Source organism: Podarcis pityusensis, assembly GCF_964106645.2.
Source record: "Podarcis pityusensis genome assembly, chromosome: 5".
NCBI classification, from domain to species: Eukaryota; Metazoa; Chordata; class Lepidosauria; order Squamata; family Lacertidae; genus Podarcis; species Podarcis pityusensis.
The window spans coordinates 45,754,989-45,779,352 of NC_138032.1; the positions used below are offsets into that span (position 1 = coordinate 45,754,989).

The 24,364-nt window shown below is 42.7% G+C and overlaps 1 long non-coding RNA gene across 1 annotated transcript in view; it reads right to left on the minus strand.

Annotated features, from left to right (window-relative positions):
* The window catches only part of LOC308477426, a 314,602-nt gene that overhangs the window by 284,740 nt on the left and 5,498 nt on the right, over positions 1–24,364 (minus strand). The gene's annotated exons all lie outside the window — the stretch shown is intronic.

Sequence of the window (24,364 nt, forward strand, 5' to 3'; positions counted from 1 at the left end):
CAGGTGTGTTCCTTCCCAGCAAGCTAGACATGACATTAAATGTATATTTGCATTTGACATGTGTGTTTTTAAAAAAACATGCAAATCGGATCTGATGAAGGTGGGGAAGGTGGTTGTGACTGGGATTGTGGGAGGGGGGGAGGAGAGAGAATTTAACTCTTTCTTCTCTGGCTGTGATTCAGAGGAAAACCCGCCTCTGAAGATGATGTTTGCGTTGAACCCCAGCAGCAAACAAACATCTCATCCCAATGTAAATAATGGTGTCAGAGTAGGGATCTTTCTCAGCAGTACAGCAGGAAAATACATAGCTGATTTATACCGAGTAAGATCAGTGGTCCATTAGCTTAGTACTGTCTATGTTAACTGGCAGCAGCTGTCTTGGGTTTCAGATTGGGCCTCTCCCAGCCCTGCCTGGAGGTACTGAGGATTGAACCTGCGACAATAGCAAATGCTCTGCCACTGAGCTGTGGTTAAATCCCCCTCTGCACCCCAGTTGTGATCCTGTCAATTATCTCTCTCACACACACCCAACACTCAGAGGATGCCATTTGCATTTTAACAACAAAAATTGTGCACATTAAATGCAAACAGGCATTTAGGTGCTTCCAGACTGTAACTATTTCTGAGTGGGATTCACTCGCCCCCCATCATATTCAGGCTGCACAATTACAGTGGTACCTCGGGTTAAGAAGTTAATTCGTTTCGGAGGTCCGTTCTTAACCTGAAACTGTTCTTAACCTGAAGCACCACTTTAGCTAATGGGGCCTCCCGCTGCCGCAGCAAGTTCTCATCCTGAGGTAAAGTTCTCAATCTGAGGTACTACTTCCTGGTTAGCGGAGTTTGTAACCTGAAGTGTTTGTAACCCGAGGTGTTTGTAACCCGAGGTACCACTGTAAAGCTAAACTTTTTGTGGAGCGAGCCAGCTTTGCTAAAAGATGAGAGGAAAGTGAAAATGTGCTGGAAAGTGTGGGATAACACTTGCTTGACTCAAGATTGGCCCCTTCTGCACTGCACATTTAAAGCAGTATCATGCTACTTCAAACTGCCATAGCTTCCCCAAAGCTTCCTGGGAACTGTAGTTTCTTAAGGGCAAAGAGAGTTGTTAGGTGACCCCTATTCCTCTCACAGAGTTACAATTCCCAGAATTCCTGGGAAAGGGGATTGATTGTTAAACACTGGGAATTGTAGTTCTTCCATGAGGGGAATAGGAGTCTCCTAACGATTCTCCATCAAGAAACTACAATCCCCAGGATTCTTTGGGAAGCTATGACTGTTTACCATGGCATGATATTGCTTTAAGTGTGCAGGGTAGATGGTGTCATTGTCTAATCTCTGCACAGACGAATCAGTCGGAATGCTTATCAGACATGACATCGTCTGAAAGCAGCCTTAATGTCACACCTACGAACAACTCATTGCCAAATAAACAACAGTAAGCAGGAGATAATAGCATATACTGTATGGTGTAATCCCCTTTTTGACAGCATTTAAAGAATATCCCACTCTTTTACTGCATCAAACTGGCACTGAAGTGCTTTGAAATTTCTCTTATTAGAAAAAAGCCTCTGCTGACATCAAGAGACAAGGACATGATCCTTGCCTAGACTCACAGTTTAGGAAGATCGTGCTGATGAACAAGTGCTGACTCACAGTGCACATCAGAGAAGAATTAGTGACTAGTAGGCGGTAGTTAATCACCACTCTTAACAAGTACTTTCCCACACAACTTGTGCAGAATCACTGCATTTCTGGGCATTTGAACAGTAGCAGCAGTCCTGCAGGCACCCCACCTAGTCAGATCTGCAATCAAGACAGAAAGCCTGAGGTTTCTTAGAGCAAAGGGCTGCAGTTCAGATGTAGAGCACAACCTTTGCATACAAAAGCCCCAGGCTAAGTTCTTTGTGTCTCCAAATACTAGAACTAGGAACATCTCCTGCCTCAAAACCTGTAGAGCTGCTGAAAGCAAGACTGAACTAGATAGACCAATGGTCCGAGGTGGTACACTTCCTATGCTGCTTTTAACTGCTATCTACAATGTTATGGTGTTTGTTTCAACTTGTTTCAACCTTATTATTATTATTATGAGCCATCTTGAGCTTGCTTTTGGAGTGTCAGTTTATAAATTTGAAATAATAGTTCTTCACACTTAATGGGCCTCATGTTTTCATTATGAATTAACCACTAACCAAGGGGCAAAGAGGAGAGAGAAGGACATGGACTGCTTTGGAAGGGCAGGATAGAAATTTAATAGGTGTTTGTGTATGTGATCGTGTGTAGAAGATAGATGAATAATGGGTGTGTGTTGACCCATCTGCATTATACCTTTAAAGCAGTATCATACCAATTTGAACCATCTTGGCTTCCCTTGAAGAATCCTGGGCACTGTATAGCTCAGTTGGTTAGAGCTTGGTACTGAGAACTCCAAGGTTGCAGGTTCAATCCCAATACGGGACAGCTTCATATTCCAATATTGCAGGGGTTGAACTAGATGATCCTTGGGGTCCCTTCCAGTTCTACACTTCTCTGATTCTCTGAAGGGTGCTGAGAGGAGTTTAAAAAAGGTAAAGGTAAAGGACCCCTGACAGTTAAGTCCAGTCGCGAACAACTCTGGGTTTGTGGCGCTCATCTCACTTTAATGGCTGAGAGAGCTGACGTTTGTCCGCAGACAGTTTTTCCGGGTCATGTGGCCAGCATGACTAAGCCGCTTCTGTTCTGGCGAAACCAGAGCAGCACACGGAAACACCGTTTACCTTCCCGCTGGAGCGGTACCTATTTATCTACTTGCACTTTGACGTGCTTTCGAACTGCTAGGTTGGCAGGAGCTGGGACTGAACAACGGGAGGTCACCCTGTCACAGGGATTCGAACTGCTGACCTTCTGATCAGCAAGCCCTAGGCTCAGTGGTTTAGACCACAGCGCCATCCACTCCCCTTGCTGAGAGGAGTTGTTAGGAGACCCTTATTCCTCTTAAAGAGCTACATTTCCCAGATTGATTGTTAAAACACTTTGAGAGAGGGCAAGGGGGAGAGAGAATGAGTGTGAGTCGGTATGGGAGAAATAAAGAAAGAGGAATTGTGGGTTTGGAAGAAAGAAGGCAGAAAGAGGATAAAGGCTGTTGAGCTAAAGAAGGAAGGAAGAAGGTTTTCTTGGCTGAGGAGAAGCAAATGTACTGGGAGTGATTCACACAGCATAGAACATAGAAGAATGAATCACAAGATGGAATTCATCAAATCCTACTCTTGCTTGTTTAAAACTGTTTCTTTTTAAAAGAGAGAGAGAGAGAGAAAGATTATTATTTCTCATGGTACTGAATTTCATTTCCTTGTTTTCAAAATAGTTTTCTTTCAGAAACTGTAGCTTTTTAAACAATTGGTTTTTATTAAAAAAATTATAGTGTAACAAACAAACAAACAAACAAAGTACATGTATTGTCTCTGTGTAAGAGTGGACAGGTTACACAGAGTGGACATGTTAACATTAGTTTCTGAAAATAGAGACAATGCACATACTTTTGTAAACCAAGAAAATATTTAGTAAGGACTATTGTTTTTTATATAAACAACAGCAACACAGTAGTTTCTGATTCTAAAGGGTAGAGTGATGGTGTAGAACACAACTCATCTTAACTCTAATTCTGAAAAGGGTATCACCAGCCCCTTTTGGGAATTATCCACAAATCCATGGAGAGGGCCACAGGGCCATGCATGGGAGATCTGCCCTTCCCATGGCTCCTCCCCAAGACTGGCCCACCTAGTAGGCAAGGCCAGGCCATTATTTCAGATCAGTACCTGCCCCACCTGCAGAGCTGCTTACTCCCTTTTTGCTGGCTGACTGGCAAGCTGACTGATCAGTTAGCTCACTGCTGCTGCTGCTAACTGTTAACAGCCAGCCAACTATCCCCCCTCAGATTCCAGGAGCTTTGATGCCACTTACCTACTCCAACAAAGTGCTGTCCTTGTCACTCTCCTGTGCCTTGATCCGAGGGAGGGTTCTCAGTGAGGGATTATGGGTGAGAAGATGCTGGAGAGTCCTTGTTTCACACTTCAAAGTTTGAAATTTTGAAAAGCATTTGCCTCCACGCAAGTGGACAAGGTGTTCTCCAACTTATTCTGAGGAACAACACAGTGAGTTCTTTGCCTTGTCTGAATCCAAAAAGAACCTCTGTTCTTGGCAGAACAGTTGGGGATGCTCAGAAGGTGCTGGGTGGGGTGGAGCCTAACAGATAGGGCACTGTTGCTTCCCAGGTGGGAGAGAGGGAAGGGTGAAGCAACAGGAAGTTGGTGCAAGTGCAGCAGTGGAGCCAATCCAGCACTCCTGCTGGTGAGTTTGCACTGCATCAACCTCCCCACTGTCTCATCTCCCTCCTTGTACCCAACAGCACCCTGCCTGCCAGGAAGCTAATGTGGTGACTCTGGCCCACCCAGCAAGCTGCTTCTGGGGAAGCTCCCCTTTTCTCTATTGCTTGCTGCACACTTCTGATTTCAGAGCCATTTCCTGTCCTGCACTGCAAATCCTTTCCTCTGTGCGACCGCCTCTCAGCCTTAATTAATTACTTCCTGGAAGGAGATTCTCTCAACCCACACACTTCAATTAGCTATTTAATTCACAGATTACACCGAAAACAGCAGCACTTGCTTCTAAGTACAGCTGTGTAGGTTCTGGCGTCAGTTCTCCAATGCTGCACTCCTCTAGACTTGTGCTGCAGGCAATATTTTTTTGGGCAACTGTGCTGTGGTAGAATAGCACAAGTAACAAGAAGGGGTGGGGTGAGCCTGTGAGTGTTCTAGGTGGGGTGTGAAACGGTTGAAACGGGCTTGGTTGATTGGATAAGGCTGTGAAATTAACAAGACTAGAAACTAGGCAGGCATGGGGCTTGAAGCCTGAGCTGCATTCGTATTTACTTGGAAGAAAGTTGAGCTGCAGTCCTCTTGCCCTGTGCTACAGGTACATTAAAAAAAGCAAACATTTGAAATCATTTGAAATCATTCTGCTTCAAAAATTGGAAAGGAAAACACAAAGCAGAGTGTTAAGTGGTGCTGAGAGGCGTCTGGTTCATAATGGCAGGAGAAGGGTATGTGTCGCAACCACTGAAGAGAGGAGAAAGAGGAGGGGCAAACCCTGCCTGAAAGGCTCTGACATGTTCACTGTGTGCATGGAACTCACAAAACAGAAATGAACCCTGTTAGAAATGTAGGCAGCCAGTTGCAATTCTGCTTGTAGCTTGCAGGAGAAGAGAAGGACGGGAGCTGTCCACCTGGAATTGCTTTTATTAGAATGCATAAACTCCCAGGAGGTACTGCACCTTATGGCAAATATTTCTATCTGGTGCTGCCTCCTTTCTTTGGGATTTGTAGAACCAATGTCTTCAGCAGGAAGAGGAGGTAGGCAGCATCACAACATGGGTGATGTTTGCTCTACTTACTGATCAGAAATAAAATGTTCCTTTAAAAGCAATGCTGTGCATGTTCAGAGGTTTTATGCACCTTGACTTGGGGGATGGGAGTGCCAGCATTTCCTGCTGTGCCTCAGGCATTGAAATATCTTGGGCTGGCCATGCAAAGAAAATTTCACTAGCTATCACTCATGGAGAAAGTTCCTTGCTGCTTTGGCCTTTGCTGTTGGCTGCCACTCTTGTCCTCGACTTTTAGACTGCAATGCAATCCCCACTTACCCGAGAGTAAGCACCATTGAACTCTGTGGGACTTACTTGTGAGTAGATGTGCATAGGACCAAAATGCTAGCAATTACAGAATAATGAAACAGACTAAACAAAATAGGGAAAGTGACTGACTCTGTTTGCCTCAGTCAAGTCGTACACAAGCTCTGTTGGACAACTTGCACTGCCAGTTACCAGCCCCAGAGAGCTTGAATGTGAATAGGCTGACCTGCCGGGAAAATGTTGTATTTCAATGCCACTGTTACTGCCTTTCTCTGAAATCTTGTACGGTTTAATGTTATTATAAAAGCTGAAAAAAACAATTACTTAAAAAATATCTGTTGCGTACTGCAATCTATTGTGAACTTCTAGAGGGAAAACCGAAAGCATTTGATCCTGTGCACAAGTACTGGGGGCAGGGGGTAGGATGTGTTTAATTCACTGGGGCTTTCTTCCAAATAACTTACTAATGAATGAATGAATTTATATCCTGGTTAATGCCAAGATGGCTTGTAAGTGGCTTACTAAACATAAAAGCCAATTGTGCAACATTGTTTAAATATGGAATATTTAAAAGCACATCCTAGCTGGAATACATATTTAAAGCAATCTCATAGAAACATTAAAATGTGCAATGAAACAGTCCCATTAAAACTGCACCACAATGAAAATAGGAGATTCAGGTCCAGAGAGCCATCAAATGGTGCAAGCCCTTGGGTTTCTGAGATCCACATTTTATAATAGTAAGCAACACTTTTGACTGCTTGTGTCCTTTCCAAACCAAATATAACATTTACTTTTTTTCAGAAGCCGCCTCCGTGCTTAGGCTAAATGCAACAAGAGAAAATGGCTATCACATTGAAATATACTCGGAGTCGAGAGTGGATTTCATGCTCTTTATTCAGCTCATAGTGGTGAGGAGGAATGGAAGTTCCCCCAGAATGTCTGCTTTATGTACATTATTTATACAATGGGCCCCACGTGATTGGCTAATTCCGGGATTCTCCTGTAGGCCAATCAGGTTGCGGATTCACTTCCACCTGGAGCTGGATTGGGTGGCTCCTGTGAACCAATCAGACTGCTGCATTCTGGATCCTATTGTTCTAGGACCAATCAGACTGCTGCATTCTGAATCCTATTGTTCTAGGACCAATCAGACTGCTGCATTTTGGATCCTATTCAACTCAGTACATAACACATCTGCACCCCTCCCCCCCCCCAATGTTCACATGTTCAGAAAAATACCCTCAAATGGAATACAGCCTTATGTACGGGAGCTTCCTTATGTGAAATGTGTGAACATTATGTTGTTTTTTTTAATTATATTTTTATTGGTTTACAAATACAAAAAAAAAAGAAAACAAAGTTGTACATTCAAACTTCTTAATTACCTCTTAATTCTATTTTTTTTACTTCCCTCAATTTGTCTGAACTTCCTTCATTTTATAACTTTTAACACAATCCTACATATTGTTATTTATTCTGGTAGCTTCAATTTCATTGTTTATACTTATTATTAGATTTTTACATCACAGAGCTTCCTTAAAACTTACAAACGTAATCTGGTTATCACTTAGTTTTTGCAAATATTGAATAAACTTCTCCCAATCTTCTGTAAATCTTTGATCTCGTCGATTCCGAATCCTTCCTGTCATTCTGTCCAATTCCACATAGTCCATCATTTTGGCTCTCCAATCTTCTATCGTAGGCAGCTCCTCTTGTTTCCATTTCTGGGCCATCAATATTCTTGCTGCAGTCACTGCGTATAAAAATAACTTCTTCTCTTTCTTGTTTATCTCATTCCCTGTAATACCTAGTAAAAACGCTTCTGGTTTCTTAGTAAATGTATATTTCAACATTTTCTTCAATTCATTATAAATAATTTCCCAGAAGCATTTTACCTTCTTACACTCCCACCACATATGAAAGAAAGTGCCTTCCTTTTCTTTACATTTCCAACATTTGTTACTTATCTTATACATTTTTGCTAACTTTACGGGGGTTATATACCATCGATACATCATCTTCATAACATTTTCTTTTATAGCAGTACATGCAGTGAATCTTAAACCATCTTTCCAAAGTCTTTCCCATGTGTGAACATTATGAAGGTTGTGCTTGGGGAACAACACCGACTTGGGATGGAACCAACATATATGTTTCTGCTCCCTCTTCCCCTCCACATATCTAGCCTACATGTGGAGGCAACTTTGTGAAGAGGCCTTGAGTGCTTGTTTTGTACAGTACACTCAGCACCCTGAATGGAGCGACGGACTATTGCCACACAAAAAATGCTGCAGCGTTTTAGTTTGGTTTTGTACATGCTTTATGGTAGTTAACACTGATTAATGTACCATTCCAACCATATATGAAGACTTGGGTTCAGGGAACAGTATTGACAATGGCATACCAGTTTCTTTCTATATGTGTGGGAAAACATTTGGACAGTATCTCTGAGGACTTCTCCAGATGCTGACTTTCTGAAGTCTTGGAAGCATTGTACTCTAAGTATGGAGGAAAAGGGCTGTAGCTCAGTAGTACAGCGTATGCTTTGCATACAGAACATCCCAAGTTCAACTCCTGATATCTCCAGGTAAGCCTGGGAGACAGCCCTGTGTATGAAACCCTGGAAAGCCACTGCCAGTTAGTACAGACTATTCTAACCCAGATGGATCAGTGGCCCAATTTAGTATAGGGCACCTCTTTATGTTCTGCCACTTGGGAGCACAGGATGTGTCTCAAGGTGAAGGCAGGGATTTCTTCTTATGAGTTAACCTGTGGTCAGAGAAGAAAGTCAGTCCTGTGCACAGCAAAGACCATGATAGTGACTACCTATATTTGGTTCAGCCATCATTGATTAACCAAGCATGGTTGGAGGACAAGGTTTACTGCTCACCATCCCTGAAATGCAATCTGTCTGATGGTCTATCAGTCAGTTAGATACCTCAAATGTTGTGAATTACTGATTCCTTCTAGTTATTTACCTTGTACCTGAGGAGCAGTACATCCTTTTGATCTATTAAATTAGGATTCCCCTTAGTGTACTATCTGCCTGAAAACATGATTGATATGAGCTTGACCTGAAAACTTCTTTTCTTCCCCTCCACCAAATTGACACCCACCTTTTCTCCATACTTCAGGTGTGTTGGGTTCATTGTTGTTGTTGTTGAGCTCCGGGCAGCAATTTAAGGATGCAGCTGAATTTCTAAGGGTGCTTTCAATCCTTGTCACTTTTATTGTGTGCACACCTCTTTCTGCTGACCCTTTCCCTCCTACCTATTCCTTTCTATAGAACAATGTTACACATGCTACAGGCTCCAAATAAAGATCAGGCTGTTCTAAGTCAGCCATCTCACTCATGGCTGTGATATGACTCAATCACTTTAGCTTTCTGGGCTTGGATGTGTCACCCACAAATTATGACTATCCCTTTAGAGCAAAAGCAGCAGAAATGAGGAATAGCAAGTGGGAGAAGCAGAGAGTGGGGAGGAGGAACTGGGCGAAGACAAGAGAGGTAGAAAGGGATGTGGGTGGGGTGGAAGGGGAGGATATATTACAAAGGATTTCTTTTTGTAAAAAAAGAATGATGGTGATGGTGATGATGAGTTTAGATTTATAACAAAGTGCCAGAGTGGAGAACAATAAATCTGGCTATTAAATTATGGCACAAAATAGCTCTTTAATATCTGTTGTTACAATGCTTGCATATGTCTGCATGGCTGCATGCAAACCATAGAATGAAAGCACACGCCCACACCCAAAGAATTCTGGAAATGGTAGTTTAAGCATGCTGTAAATGGTAACTCTGTGAGAGGTAAATATGTCCAAAGTCTACTTTTCCATGTTCAGGGGATAAGTATTCCTGGATCATAACTGACTGGGGTGAATTACCCTAATGACAAGGGAACCGCTTTCTTTTGGGGGTTCCTCAGTAGCTAGTAACTTGCAGCAGACACCTGTGCTGTGTACACACCAGACATTGAAGGAGGTGACTCTCCCCCCACAAGCCAGGGAACTGCAGTTTGTTAATAGGGTTGGGAACTGTAGCTCTGTGTGGGTAAACTACAGTTTCCAGGATTCTTTGTGGGGAGTCATGGGTTTAAAATGCATGGTCTGTACATAGCCTTAGAGACAACTATTCCCAGAGCAACACATGCCCTTTAGAGAGCACAGGTAAGGAAAGATTTGATTGGAGATGGAGAACCTGTGAGCATCTAGATGTTTTTGGACTTCAGCTCCCATTATCCCTGACTATTGGCCTTGCTGACTATGGTTGATGGGAGCTGGAGTCATAAAATATTGGGTAAGCCACATCCCTGAGCTAGATGATACATTTTATCTCCATGGAAATGAAAACAAGTAAGGGGAACAATAGCTTATACTGTATGGCTGTTTAGGTACAGACCTATTGATTGTTTGTTCACTGTCAATGACCCAATTAAATTAATGGGAGCAACCTAAGAGAACAGTTGTCTCTTTCACAACCCAGCGCCTTCCATTGACAACATCCTGGCAAATGGTGTGCCCTTAAGGAACCAAATGCTTGTTACTGGTCATTTCTAAAACACTCATAGCTACTCTGGGAGTTAGGTCACTATATAGCCAGAGTTGATGTGAGCACTTGGAATCCTTGGACAGCTTCCAGGGTCCAGGAGGACTCACTAGCGATCTCTTCCCACCCAGCTCTGGACTTTTTTGGTGGTAGCAGCTGGGTCTGCAAAACTACTTGCCGCTTTGAATTCCTTACAAGGTGCCAGAGTGATGCAATGTTGGGGTATTGTGGCTAAGTAAAATGGTGGATGCTCACATCTGGCCACACACCATGGCACTGCTTCTGCTCACTACCAATTTCTGCCAGTAAGCCGGTGAGGATGGCGCTGATGTCTCAGAGGGGCTGCTGATGTTGGAGGGATGTTATCAGAAAGGTCTACCATCAGATGGTAGCAGAAACATAGTGGTGGTGGGGAGATGTATCCACAGACTATTGAAATTTGATCAGAAGCAAACAGAGCTTCAGTTTAGGAGATAATGGAAACCATGGCAACATGACATCTGTTTTGGAACTGGGATTTCCTCTTTCATTCCACTTACTGCTTAAGTTTGTGCATAACTGTGTTCTTCCGAATGTTATCCACTGCTGTCGCTTGGGAGGTTTTCAATTAAGTGATATACATGAATTTGTTGCTGTATACCTTTCCTTAAGAAGATCTTCAGCAGGAATCCAGAGCCACTAGGTTCAGGATGATGACAAAGCATAGCTTTGAGAGTTTCCTATGGCCTAATCTGGAGAAATTCCTGGCATGCTTCAGAACTCCCTCACCCTTTGAGTTTCCTACCAAAGGTGAAAGCATAAACCTTTCCAACAACTGAGCAGATTAAAGCAGTGACATTTACTGTATGTGAGCTAAGTAGACTGGCCTGAGACTGCAGTCTCAGTTCCTCAGGAATGCAAGGGTTTGATTTTGTTAAGAGCAAATCAGCACCAGCACATTTCTGCATAACCTATCACTGAAAATATAGTGAGGGGTATCCTGTCCATCCCAGGCTTTGTTATTGATTGACTCTGATTACATGAGTGATCCATTTCATGTTTTCGTCCCATGGAAGTGCTCCGTTAAAGAGGCACTAACGCAAATGGTTTGGAGGAATGGTGGTACTTTAATAAAAGTACAATGGGTGCCAGTATAAAATGGCTGCCATAGATAGCAGAAAAAGAACAGCATTGTGAACTTGTGTGTACCATAACCGAAAAAAAGCAAAGGAAAAAAAAAAGCACTGTATTGGAATCCCCCTCCCCATTTTTGCCATTGTCCTAAGAATGTTTTCCTTTTATTTCCAATAAGCTGTTTTTTTGCCATGGGCAGATCAGTAATTTATTGTTTCATTTCTTCTCAGTTCAAGACTACTTCACAATCTCAGAGGGAGGTCTTAATATTCTTTTTCTTATCAAGACCCACTTACCCATTTCCATACCTTGTAGCAGATAATTAAGTCAATCAGAAAACTGAAGACTGGAGATTGGAGATGCTTATTTTAATTTCTTTTTCTAAGGACATTTTCCTGGAAGATGAAGCATCTTAACTATATATTTTTAAGTACAGGAACAATTAAGCTGAACACTTGAGAGTTCCAGGAATATTTCATGAGTGTGTGTAACTGAATGCTGGTTTCTGATAGCTGAATACTGTATCTCTCTGCTTAAAGAACGATAGGTGCTATACACCTACCAGCATTTAGAACAGGGGTCAGCAACCTTTTTCAGCCATGGGCCAGTCCACTGTCCCTCGGACCATGTGGTGGACCGGACTATATTTTGGAAAATAATAATAATAAATGAATTCCTATGCCCCACAAATAACCCAGAGATGCATTTTAAATAAAAGGACACATTCTACTCATGTAAAAAAACACTGATTCCCGGACCGTCCGTGAGCCAGATTGAGAAGGTGATTGGGCAGCGTTCGGCCCCTGGGCCTTAGGTTTCCTATCCCTGATTTAGAACCACCTAGCTGTCTCTGGCTACTGTATGACTGAAGGCAAGACAGGAAGGAAGAAGGGCATAAGGCAGACAAAGTGGATAGCCTAGGAAGGGAAATGATCAGAAAGCAGATGCAAAGGGAAGTGAACCTGGGGAGGAACCAGTTGGGCAAGACATGGTGGGCATCTGAGGTAGATGAGGAAGTGGAGAGAGGCAGGGGTGTTGTGTGAATATGGCAGAAGCTGGGATGGAAGAAGCTGCACAGCAGAAGGTATCGGGCAAGAAGATCAGCTGGAATAAAAATAAGGAAGCTGTATAGCCCATCTGTTCCTTGCCATGTACCCATATGCACTCTGTCATTTGGCAGCCATCTCACCAGGTTTTTTAAAAAAATGTTTTCACCATATTGTCTCTGTAAGATTGGATAAACAAACGATTGTGCTATACTGAACAGGTGCACAGAGTTGGGCCCAACATTGGGGGAGGGGGGCATCATGCATGCATGATGTCACAAGTGCAACCCCCCCCCCAATCCATCCAGGCAGACTCGGCCAGCCATTCCCCACCCACCACCAGCCGCCCTACCTTTTGGAAAGGGACACACAGAGTGAAGATTCATTGCTCCATGCGTCCCTGGTAGAGATTGCCAGAGCAATCTGGGAAGGCGCTCTGGCGATCCTCAAAAGGATGAGGCAGGGCCAACAGGGCTCTTTTAGGCATATGCAGTGCCGGGGTGCAAAGATCTGCCAGCCCCCCCATTTGCCCAGTCCCAGGCATGCAGGAGGGCGGAGCCGGCCGGCCGCCTCAGCATCTTGCTGGCTCAGTCACCCCCGAACTCGCGGTGCAGAGCCGCCCACAGCAGAAGAGCCTACCGTGGCACTCCGACCGACGGACGGGCTCTTTCCTGGACTCAACTCTCAGGCCCCGGGCTCTTGGCCTGGCACCCTTGAGAACCTGGTGCCTGGGTGCCCCGCACCCCTAGTGCCTATGGGTAAGATGGCCATGAGGGCCAAGCATCTTCACCTTGGCATGTCCTTTTGAGGATTGCCACAGAATTTTGGAAGCTTGGCCATCTTGAAAATATTGGGGGGCACTGGTCCCTTGCCACCCCCCTAGATGGTGCCCATGATACTGAAGCTCCTAAGAGCTCCTCCTAGGAGGAGCCTGCTGGATCAGGGAAATGGCCCTTTTAGTCCAGCATCCTGTTCTCACAGTGGTCAACCGGTTGTTTGTGGGAAACCCATAAGTAGGACCTCAGCATCAGAGTACACACCTGGCAGTTTCCAGCAGCTGTTAATCAGGAGCATGCAGCCTCTGTGGAGTCAGAACATAGCCATCAGGGTTAGCAGCCCTTGACAGCCTTGATCCTCCTCATCTCTGCCCACTAATCATACTGCCTAAAATCCTGCTTCCTTTGTAGGCTTGGGACCTACCCATAGATGACACTTGCTGCAGCAGGACACTCAGCTTTTCCCACCTCTGCCCCCTCATTCTTCAAAACCACAAATCTCCCTCTTTTTCCTTTCCTGAAAACATGCAGCCCGATCCCTTCCCTGCAGCTGGAGGGCTTTTATCTTCTCAAAGTCCTGAAAAGCATCCAGAAGTTCCTCGACTATCTCCCTGGACTTGTAGCTTCTATTGTGAAAACATCAACAACCACCCTGAGCTCTTATGCTAACAAAGGCATAGTCAGCCAGCAGCCATAACACATCATTACATCACTAAGCATGGTTTTAAAGAGACGATAACTCGGAGCCAAATGGTTGCAGATCTATCTGCTTAGGTGGCTGTTTTCTGCATGACAAAGTTTGCAGGCATGGCAAATAAAATCGGTTTATATCCTTTTTCCTCCCAACTCCCTCCCCTGGTGAATTCAAAAATTAAGTAGCTGTAATTTTCTAAGTGCCCAAGCAGCTTAACTCAACAGAATCGAATGTAAACACCTGGAAGGAAAAAGCAGATGTTGCCAAGCCTGGCAATTTGGCTCCATCAAACTGCAGACAGTTCATCCTCTTATTTATCCGTGTGTGTGTGTGTGTGTGTGTGTGTGTGTGTCACCCACCAAGGCTGACTTGCCTGTGGAGGATTTCCCATCTGGCTCCATTTGTCATACCGTACAGCTCAACAAATGCCAGCCAGATGGAAAATTCTGCCTGGACAAATCAGCCTGGGGGACACTTCACTGGTGGCTCATGCAGCTTAAAAGCTGCCTGAAAATGCTATCCCCAAATCCATAGGCTCCAGCGTTTCAGCCACAAGAGATTTGCCATGACCTGGTCTCTTATTCAGAGCCTGCTGGTGTTTGATTCTTTGGAGGCAAGTTTTGTCATTTGGTTTGTAGAACTGATAGACATCAAGAGTATACACAGAATGACTCCGTTAGGCTCTGTATTGAAGTGTTCCCCAATCTGGTGCCCTCCAAATGTTTTAGAGCACAATTCCCACCAGTCCTAGCCAACACAGTGGAGAGCACCAGGATGGGGGGAAGGCTACTCTCAAAAGTACTATCTACCATAGATCTCAGAGCACTTCACAACATAAAAATACAAGATAAAAACACAAAATACATAATGAAAACAACAATAAACCAATAATCGCCCCTTCCACAAACATATTTAAAAGAATATCAGATGTCAATCAGCCCAAGGCCTGGTTGAAGAGGAATGTTGCTGCCTGGCACCTAAAGGTGTATTATGAAGGCACCAGCAAATCCTTCCTGGGGAGAGCATTCCACAGATGGAGTACCACCACAGAAAAGGCCTGTTCTTGTGCTGTCACTCTCCAGACCTCTGGTGGGTGAGACACATGAAGAAGGGCCTCAGATGATGATCTTGTGTGCCCCTTACCCAGCCTGCCCCCCCCCGGTCCATACCTCCCCTACTCTGAACCACTGTGATTGGGACAGTGCTCCTCTCTTCCTAGGCACATCCCACAAAACCCCCAAATTCAAAAGCATACAAGTTTAAAACAGTTTAAAACATTTTAGACAATTGGGGCCATAATTACACAACCGAAACCAGCTAAACAATATGCCAACCCAAAAGTCCATTCAGCTAACTTGGGTGGCAAGAGCAGACCTTTTTGCCAACTGTAGTTCTAACTGGAGTGTTGAGAATAATTGACTTTTAAAAACAACTTGTTTCTTGATGAACTCCAAAATGTTTTGAGGGTTGAAACAGGTGAAGAACAACCTTCACTTCCAAACATTTCAGTGGGACTTGGGTGTTTGTGCCCCTGCAGTCTCAACACATGCCATTCTTCCCTGCTCTTCCTTTTACACTCCATCCGTTGCAAAACCAGTGAGTGGCAGAGGAGGTATTGCTCAACCTGTTATTTATACTCAAGCTCAGTGTAATTACTTCTCATTTACAGCAGCGTAATTGAGATAGAGGATCTGAATCTGCTGCACACAGCCTGGGAAATAAATTCTGGGTTGTGTTACTGACATCAGCATTTCCCAAAATTGGGATTTGCTTTCTTGTGGGAGTGTTGTGTGTGTGTGTGTGTGTGTGTGTTGTGTGTGTCTCCGTGCTTCTGTTTGTCCAGCTTGGAGAATAGCAATGAGGTGTCTTACTTCCTTTGCTCTTTTTCAAGGTAGGGCCAGAAGCCAAGCAACAGTAAACCTCCTTGCCAAGTAATGACTGGACCTTAACAAGATATGTACTGCTCATTAACCATGTTATTTATAGGCACGCAAGCTAAGCTAATGGGGAATCAATTGTATACACAGGGGCTTTAGCCCAGGGCATTTATTCACCTGGTCCCCATCCTCTTCCACTAGTCAACACCAAAATACAGCATTGTACAAATGATGCAGCTCATTAGGGGAGTTTTCAGGTTTTCTACTCAACTATTCAGCATTGGCCATTACTGTGGGGCACAATTCTCATTTGGCAGGTTTATCATTTGATTCCTTGTTGAAAATTTCATGCTGCCTATAAAGAATGACACACAAGGTTCCAGTAGCACTCCAGAGTCCTTCCCATCTCTGTCAAGCACCTTGTTCAGTAGGACAATCTTCCGCTTGCTCAACTCTGCTGTCTTCTCCTCTATGTTGTCCCCAGGTGTCTTCTCTGCCACTCTAACAACTATCCATACCTACTACAAGGCCTGGTTTTTGTTTTGTTTTGCTTTCTTGCTGGCAGTTGTTGCTGGCTTGTAGCTCTGCCCTTAGGCAGTTTCTGGATCCAGGCTTAATGAAGGCACACAAACTATTTGACTTCTTCAATCTCGGAGCAGCCCTGACATTGGAAAGTGTCTTTGATTATTCTCTGGATGTGCCCATGTATTGTTTTCTAGGAAGTTGATTCCTTAAGTTAATTTTTTTGATAACTTTCCTCGTCTAAGTTAATGTAATGATGCCCGGGAGAAGATATTGACTACCCTCCCCCCGGGAATCTGCATTGTTCAGATTAAGTTGGGCATATCAGGGATCCTTTACCTTTCTTCTTCTTCAAAGTGCTGTAACACAACAAACCCACTCTTAAAATGGACATCTGCATAAAGGAAAGCAATGGGGAAATGCAATAGAAAGTGTGGGGTAGCCATGGATCGATGTGCCATCATATAGCCTCAATGCAAACAATTAATGCTCAATAAAAAGCAGACATCATAAAACCTCAATGTAAGCATTGTTGTATGAATCCTCAGCAGCTGACCCTGGATGCAGGGTTGTCAAAGCAACTCAAAATATACTTTGGGCAGCTTTCTGATTTCACTTGTAAGTCACAGGGGGTGGATCTACAAATGGAATACCCCCAAATCATAGCAGTAATGTTAGCTACTTCCAAGAAAGAAAAAAGGATATCATAGGGTCCTGTGTCTCTTACTTTGCACAGTGCAGAGAAACAATGGTTCTACAGAAGCCTGGCTTTAATAGACTTTTGGAAAAGCATGCCGAGTCCAATAAAGTGAATCCCACACATAACTCTTTAATAGGCTTTAAAGCAGGGATGGTACTCCAAATTTTGCTGGACTATAATTTCATCATGCCTTGCTGCCTGGGGCTTGAGATGTAGTTTAGGAACATCTCGAGGGTTCCCTATCTCTGCTCTAAGGCAAAGGTTGACAACAACAGACCCCAGGAGACTACACAAGTGCCTTGGCAATGGACAGCTCCTGTTGCACCCTACCCCTATGAGCTCTTACCTCTCCCTCTTCCAGAACTTTCATAGCTTCCCTTTCCAGAAAAACGAGCTTCTCGATACTGTTATGATTTTCCAACTTCTGGCAGGGACTGCACTTTCTATGGCAGGGTTTGGAAATGGTGTTGGTTAAACTTAACCCAACTGTTGCCTCCAATTTATGAGCCACCTGGAGCAGGCAGATGGCCAGATGAGTATGAGGATGCAAAAGAACATAGGGAGAAAAGCCCATTTTATATAATGGATACTGTAGTAAAAATCTCTGTATGCAGCATTTGGGCAACCTCATTTGGTTGATATGAATGATGAATGGCATAAGAAGTAGCTTTAGTCATTCCTGTCTTAACGAATAACTATTGATTTCTGCCTGGTATAAGAAGCTCTTGGTATTATCTTTGTGCAATATAAATGAAGCGTGCTGAGTTTGATTTTGGATGGCACCATATAAATAATAGTAACAATGATAGCCAAGAATTTGTTAATCATGCTCATAAATTTTGTCATCTAAGGCATAGGGATCTTTAAGATGTGTGAATAGGCATATTGTATCCCCAGACAAGGAATGTTGAGTTTCAAGGAAGTCATTAGTTTGCATGAAATACTCTGAGCCTAGATTTTCATTGCTTAAGTACATTTCAGAGAAGTATTGTTATGATGTGTAATTTGATGCTATCCATCATGCCTTGCCTATCAGGCATTCAGAGTGAACGCTCTTCCATTCCTGTCTGCCAGTGGATTCAGGCAGCTCAAGCTGGTAATTGGAACATATCGTGACGCTTTAACTGTGAAAGATCATGAAAAGTGGGCCTTATTTTTGTAAACCATTAATGCATTGTCCCATCTATCTTTGAACGCTTGTGCCATAAATTTTTATGAACCGTGTAAATGTATGTATATTGGCTCTCTCATGTGAGCAAGTCATATGTCTCTTGCTCTGAAAGGGGCTTTATTTATGAAGCTGCTCAGATTACAATCTATGCTGAATATGGCAATTGACTCTATATGACCTAATTTTTCTAGTTTTTAAAGTGAAAGAATTATAGTAATTTAAATGTGCAAAATCCATTCTTCCATGGATTTATGAAGTTCAGGAAATGAGTGGGAAATGGTTGCTTGATGTATTCATTTCTTAATAAGTCTGATATATTTAAAGATGTCATCATTTTATAAAACTCAAGACCAGTGTGATTAATCTGTTTTCCAGGGTGTGTGTGTGTGTGTGTGTGTATGTGTGTGTGTGTGTGTGTGTGTGTGTGTTTTAAATGCTTGAAATGGCTGGGGGAAAGTCTACTAATGCTTAATCAATTGCAGCACTGTCCTGTACTTCATGGGCTGCTGTGATGCAGAATGTCTTCTGATCATGAAGCCACAAATGGTGTTAATGTCTTTCAGAGAACAAAATGAAAAAGAATGAATATGCTGTATTTCTTTCACAATGCTGGATATGCAAAGGCTGTTGCATGCCTGCCCCCAACTTATTTTGCAGGTCAGCAGACATTAGATCAACACTTTTTCATCTCTTAGTCCCTATACACTGAGAAACAATGACCTCTTAAAAGCAGTCACATGCATGTAGGCACATATGCTCTTAATCTGACGTTGGGGTTAAGAATTAGGAACTCTGACACATTAGACCAGTCTTTGCCCAACCTGATGCACTACAGCTGTTATTGGACTCCAACTCATATCTGCATTAGCCAACATCAGCACCTGCCAACATGGCCTATGCCCAAAGATGTTCAAAGTTGTAGTTCAATAATGTCTGGAGGACACCATAGTCCCCATCCCCTGGTTTAGATGTTATCTTCACATTCCTAAAATATCAGAGATAGATTATTTTAATTCCTTGCCTCCTTCTCTCTCTCTTTTTAGGAATCTGTAACTCTCAAATTAAGCTCTCCCAACCCATTTATATAGTTGTGTCTTATTAAAATCTTGCAGAAAACACACAACGAATATTAGGCACTATCCTGTTTGACCCATGAAGCATTGCTGAGATTTTCTTCTTCTTCAAATTCTTCAGTTCCTTGTGATAAGGATGGCTTTACGGGTGACTCACCCCCCCCAACATGAGGTGAAATGGTGAACACACATTATAGTACTGTGATTCAACATGCAATCAGAAGTCTAATTTTTTTAGGACTTCTGAATGAGCTCTTGATTTTTAAACACAAGTTTGTCCCTCACACAAGCAAGATGAACATAAATATGAAAAAAGGTTTTGCAGTGGAAAAAGGTACTGTATTCTCCCAAAGATTGTTTTTAAAGGAGTACATTATCTAAAAATGAATGGAACTCCTCAGTATTGTCCCTTATGAATAGAAAACATACCTATTAATATTTTAAAATAACAGCACCCCCAAACACAAGCCATTTTTCGAAATTCATTCTGCCTCAACGAAGCTTTTAGAATAATTATTGTGTTGATTTTCTGCAAATAGCTCTGTGTACAATACATTTTTATGAATCCCTCTTCCTCACATAACAATGAAAAAATCTGCTTCAATAATACTTTTCTTGATCAATTTAAAGTCCAATGCACAACTCATTTAAGCGGACTGAGTCTTAAACAGATTTTAGCAGGATTAAACAGACCTATATCATAGGCCTCCATTTTAAAGTCTTTGCGGTTTGCAGACATAGAGCATCTCAATCTATTATAAATGGTTTAAGATTCATTTGGAGAAAGACGGGCTTTCTTGGTTCTGACTTGGCCACCCACCAATTTGATTAAACCAGGATATTATTTCCCACTGGAGAGGGGGAAGTTGTTTACTTGGAAAATATCATAAGCAATGGAATATTGAGAATCGATCAATCATAATGTGCAGACACACAATGATCCTGGGATAATTACAGGCTGCAGCATTCAGGAAGACAAGTTTTGCTTGCTCCTCAGAAGCTAACAATAGGTCAGTTCTTGAACCTTAGGCAGGGTAAGGGAGATTTAAATAATAAATCTGACTGTTTGCATTAAGACATTTTAAATAATGTACAATGCTGACTGTACAGTGTTAAGTTCTACTTGGCACACTCATGCTCTCAACAACTCTGTGAAGTAGGCTAATCTCTCTCTTACAGGTGGGGAGCTGCACCAAAGTGTGGCCATCTACCCAATGCTACCCATGAGATCCATGGTTAAGCTGATGCTTGAAAGTCACCAAGTCCTAGTCCAACTCTTTCCCCAAAGTACTTCCCGTCTGTGTCATTGTGAGCCCTCCTCCAAGTTCAGAAAACAATTAGCGTAAAAGCTCACGAAGCAAAAACAGATTGTTCCGTTGGCAATGGCTTCTCTTGTCAACAGGTAGACATGTCAGAAAGAAACAAAACAAAACAAAAAGCAGCACAGCACGTAGGAAGAATCTGTTGGAAACAGAATTCCCACTGTATGTGAAGTATCTATAGCCATATCAGTGGGGTGAGTACAAAATTAGAAGTACCTCTTTTTAATGGGGTTATCTGGGCATGTTTACCCTGGAGAAGAGGAGGTTAAGGGGTGATATGATAGCCATGTTCAAATATATAAAAGATGTCACATAGAGGAGGGAGAAAGGTTGTTTTCTGCTGCTCCAGAGAAGCGGACACGGAGCAATGGATCCAAACTACAAGAAAGAAGATTCCACCTAAACATTAGGAAGAACTTCCTGACAGTAAGAGCTGTTCGACAGTGGAATTTGCTGCCAAGGAGTGTGGTGGAGTCTCCTTCTTTGGAGGTCTTTAAGCAAAGGCTTGACAACCATATGTCAGGAGTGCTCTGATGGTGTTTCCTGCTTGGCAGGGGGTTGGACTCGATGGCCCTTGTGGTCTCTTCCAACTCTATGATTCTATGAAACTTATATTGGAAATCCACTAAAAAAACAAGATAATAGCTGATTTGGCTAAGACATAAAGGCTGATATAAACACACAAGCTCAATTACCTTTTCACCTGAATGAATCTGATTAACCCAAGAATATTAATTGGAACTTGTGTGTCTCTATATACAATTTTTGGCATATCCTTCACCCTCTGGGACGTAAATTTCAGTGGTACCAACTGTTTTGGGGTGGTCACACTGCATCATTTCCAGTCAGGGCATATCCTGTAATGTCCTGCTGAAATCACACAACTTCTTATACCATGAACATCCTGGTTTACTTTTGTGCCCCTTTTGCTATAGTCTTCGGTCTAACACAGCTTTCTTCGTGTTATTCTTGAGTCTCTTGAGATCTGTGTCTGCTAAGGAAGAAACCTTCTTCCTGGAGATCTTACATGGGTCGGTACATCTGCTGCTCATAGAAGCCTATGAGAACAGGTATTTGCCGAACTTGTATAATTGTAAATGAACCCAAATATTACAATAAATACCATAAGCCTCCTTTGACCTCTTCCTCCAAAAGAAATCCAGCCTGGGTAAACAGTGCCCCTGTAACTTCAGAGAAGTGGGAAACGCACAACAGTATATTAGGCATGCAGATTAAGATGAAACTCCAAGCTTTTCCAAAGGCAGCGAACAAGCCCCATCTCTCCATCAGGAGCTCTGCAACATAACTTCTAATAGCCACATTGTCATGCAAGTGGTGTTCAGTGAAAATTAATGTAGGCAGAAGAGATATGCAGAGCGAAATCCTTATTACAATTAATTAAGTCTTTTTTGCTGGACATAAGTTTTTGACAGAAATTCACAGTCCATCCAGGTCCGTCACCAAGAAATTAATTTTTTGAAAGTTAATTTTATCCTGGACCTTATTCAAATTTATTGATCAAGCTGAAACTTGGATTAATGCAAGGTTAATTAAAGAAATCACATTTTGTCATAAGCTTTCATTGACATTTGGCTTGGTCCTGCTTTCTTCCAGAAAAAAAAAATCAAGCTGTCAAAAACTGGGGTGCAGAGGATACATGGTAGTAATATTGCACAAATTGCCAGCGATATAACATTAACATTAAAAAAATATAAGGAAAGCTCTGCTGGATCACACCCAAAACATATAATTCAGCTTTCTGCTCCCACAGTGGCCAACCAGATAACTATGAGAAGTCCACAAGCATGAGTTCAAATTTGTATTTTTACATTGTGAACTGCCCTGTAATCTTTGGATGAAGGTTGATATACAAATTTAATAAATAATAATAACACTCCCCTACTTGTGAACCCCAGAAATTGGTATGCAGAGGTATACTGCCTCTGATATTGGAGGTACCTCTGATATTGGAGGTAATCTAGCCACCATGACCAGCAATGGTCTCTGCTACCCTTTAACCTGCATGAATTTGCCCAGTTCCCTTTTAATGAAATCCAAGTCATTGGTCATAATGCCATTTTGCGGGGAGCAAATTCCACAATTTAACCATGCATTGTGTGAAGTAGTACTTTCTTTTGGCTGTCCTGAATCTTCTAACATTCAGCCTCATTGGATATCCCTAAATTCTGGTATCTTACTCATATTTTTTTCTAAAGTCCTAAACGTTGTAGTCCAATAATGTCTGGAGCGCACCATAGCCCCCATCCCCTGGTTTAGATGTTATCTTCACATTCCTAAACTCTCAGAGATAGATTATTTTAATCCCTTGCCACCTCCTCTCTTTTTAGCAATTTGTAACTCTTAAATTAAGCTCTCCCTACCCATTTATATAGTTGTGTGTTATTAAAATCTCCCAGAAAACACACAATGAATATTAGACACCATGCCATGCATCTTTACAATCCTGTTTGACCCATGAAGCATCGCTTAGATTTTTTTTTCTAAATTCTTCTCCTCATAGGGGAGTTGCTCCACTTCCTTGATCATTTTGGTTGGTCTTTTAAGCACCTATTCCAGCTCTATAATTTTCTTAGTGAGATGTGGTGTACACAGTATTCAACTTGTGGCTGCATTATAGATTTGCGTAAAGGAATTGCGATATTGATAAATATGGTAAATTTGATTCCATCCCACCTCAGCTAATCACTACTCTTATTGCTACCTGGAAGGTGATTCTGTACGTGACAGATAGACCTCTGAGGAAGAAACAATGCTTAGTGCTTGCATAACATAGCCAGCAACACAACATCTCTCCTTCCCCTTGGCATTCAAGTTTGACTCGATTTGAAATAAAGATTAACAAGTACACCCATTATACACCTCCAGCGCTGGAGAACATGTCCATGTCTGTGAGGTGTGAATTGTTGTGTAGGTCTGGCTTGTCAGCTGTGACAAGAAGGAGGCCCCATAGTAAGCAAAATGACATTCATATAGCAAGGAAGGGATGTGTGAGAGGAGGAGGAGGAGGAGGGGGAGGAGGAGGAGGAGGAGGAGGAGGAGGAATATGGTCATCTTCCCACAGTAAAATGGTCTCCTGCGTAGCAAGGCTATTCCCCCCCACATAGCCTCACTATAATGTGTGGTCTGAATATCACATTATGGAAGACTTGCAGAAGGAACTGCACTAATGGTAAAATGCGGGTGGGACACACACATTGATGGATCATCTGGGTAATCCCTTATTAACAGAGGACTCGGCCGGGGGTTCTGTAGAACAGCAGCACCTCTGAACCTTGGGGCACTCAGCCAAGGATAATTAACAGCGCTGCCGAAATATAGTGCACTGTGTAACAATTTACTTCACCTAAGCCAAGGAAATGGAGGTCAGCCCTACCCCATGTTGTTTTCCCTCAACATGCTATTAAATCTCTGCATCAGTTCCTGGGGATAATTAAGCAATTGCAGCCTATCCAGAAATGATCCTCTCAAAGATTCCATTAGCTTGCCGACGTAGCATGTGCCCCTTGCAATAAATCAATGCAAACTGTATTAGGCTATAATATTGCAGTAACTGTGCATAGAGAGAGCGTGGGTGAAATGGCTCGGTGTGGTTGGAAACTTTAATTTTCTATAAACATCCTCGCTTTTTTTTTTGTATTGCGTTTTGTCGACCTTGCTTTCCTTCACTTAGGAAGGTGAGTACTGCAAGGAGATTATGGCCCCATCAGTTTGCTAGCCGACAGCATGAGCATCTCCTAGGCTGGAACCACCTAGATATTGCTCACCCATGCTTTATAGCCAAATCTGCTGAATTCAGGGGGTGTTTCATGTTGAATGAAGGCTAGAGAACATAGGTTAGCAC